At 50.9% G+C, this 1,924-nt stretch overlaps 1 protein-coding gene across 1 annotated transcript in view; it reads right to left on the bottom strand.

The window, feature by feature from the left end:
* Nucleotides 1-1,924, bottom strand: part of LOC119409767 (ras GTPase-activating-like protein IQGAP3) — a 143,551-nt gene that overhangs the window by 80,047 nt on the left and 61,580 nt on the right.

Genomic DNA, 1,924 nt, shown 5'->3' with positions numbered 1-1,924 from the left:
GGTTGAACAGGTGTGTGTCTGATATGCAGCAGGTAGAACAGGTGTGTATCTGATCTGCAGCAGGGAGAACAGGTGTGTGTCTGACCAGCAGCAGGTTGAACAGGTGTGTCTGAGCAGGTTGCAGAGAGAACGGGTGTGTGTCTGACCTGCAGCAGGTAGAACAGGTGTGTTTGAGCAGGAGCAGATGTTTGTCTGTTAGGATAGTAGCAGGTAGAACAGATGTGTGTCTGATCTTCACCAGGTAGAACAGGTGTGTGTCTGACATGAAGCAGGTAGAACAGGTGTGTGTCTGATCTGCATCAGATAGAATAGGTGTGTGTCCGATCGGATAGTAGCATGTAGAACAGGAGTGTGCCTGATCTGCAGCAGGTAGAACAGGTGTGAGTCTGACATGCAACAGATAGAATAGGTGTGTGTCTTATCGGATAGAAGCATGTAGAACAGGTGTGTTTCTGATCTGCAGCAGAGAGAGCAGGTGTGTGTCTGATCTGCATCAGATAGAATAGGTGTGTGTCTGATCGGATAGTAGCAGGTAGAACAGGTGTGTTTCTGATCTGCAGCAGAGAGAACAAGTGTGTGTCTGATCTGCAGCAGGTATAACAGGTGTGTGCCTGACATGCAACAGATAGAACAGGTGTGTGTCTCATCTGCAGCAGAGAGAACAGGTGTGTGTCTGACCTGCAGCAGGTAGAACAGGTGTGTGTCTGATCTGCAGCAGGTATAACAGGTGTGTCTGACATGCAACAGATAGAAAAGGTGTGTCTGATCCGCAGCAGAGAACAGGTGTGTCTGATCCGCAGCAGAGAACAGGTGTGTGTCTGATCTTCAGCGGAGAGAACAGGTGTGTGTCTGATCGGATAGTAGCAGGTAGAACAGGTGTGTGTGACCTGCAGCAGAGAGAACAGATGTGAGTCTGACCAGCAGCAGGTAGAACAGGTGTGTGTCTGAGCAGCAGCAGAGAGAACAGATGTGTGTCTGACCTGCTGCAGGTAGAACAGACGTGCGTCTGACCTGCAGCAGGTAGAACAGGTGTGTGTTTGACCTGCAGCAGGTAGAACAGGCGTGTGTCCGAGCAGCAGCAGAGAGAACAGGTGTGTGTCTCATGAGCAGCAAATAGAACAGGTGTGTGCCTGACATGCAGTATAGAGAACAGGTGTGTGTCTGACATGCAGCTGATAGAACAGGTGTGTCTGACCTGCAGAAGAGAGAACAGGTGTGTGTCTGAGCAGCAGCAGAGAGAACAGGTGTGTGCCTGATCTGCAGCAGGTAGAACAGGTGTGTGTCTGACATGCAGCAGGTTGAACAGGTGTGTGTCTGAGCAGCAGCAGGTTGAACAGGTATGTGTCTAAGCAGCAGCAGAGAGAACAGGTATGTGTCTAAGCAGCAGCAGAGAGAACAGGTGTGTGTCTGACCTCCAGCAGAGAGAACAAGTGTGTGTCTGACATGCAGCAGGTAGAACAGGTGTGTTTGACCTGCAGCAGGTAGTACAGGCGTGTGTCTGACCTGCAGCAGGTAGAACAGGCGTGTGTCTGACCTGCAGCAGGTCAAACAGGTGTGTGTCCGAGCAGAAGCAGAGAACAGGTGTGTGTCTGACATGCAGCTGATAGAACAGGTGTGTCTGACCTGCAGCTGAGAGAACTGGTGTATGTCTGATCTGCAGCAGGTAGAGCAGGTGTGTGTCTGAGCAGCAGCAAAGAGAACAGGTGTGTGCCTGATCTGCAGCAGGTAGAACAGGTGTGTGTCTGACGTGCAGCAGGTTGAACAGGTGTGTGTCTGAGCAGCAGAAGGTTGAACAGGTATGTGTCTAAGCAGCAGCAGAGAGAACAGGTGTGTGTCTGACCTGCAGCAGAGAGAACAAGTGTGTGTCTGACATGCAACAGGTAGAACAGGTGTGTGTCTGAACTGCAGCAGGTAGAACAGGTGT

This window comes from Nematolebias whitei, chromosome 5 (genome assembly GCF_014905685.2).
Source record: "Nematolebias whitei isolate Nwh7 chromosome 5, NemWhi1, whole genome shotgun sequence".
Taxonomy (NCBI): Eukaryota; Metazoa; Chordata; class Actinopteri; order Cyprinodontiformes; family Rivulidae; genus Nematolebias; species Nematolebias whitei.
Note: the sequence above shows the minus strand (reverse complement) of the source record. Positions and strands in the feature narration are given on the sequence as shown.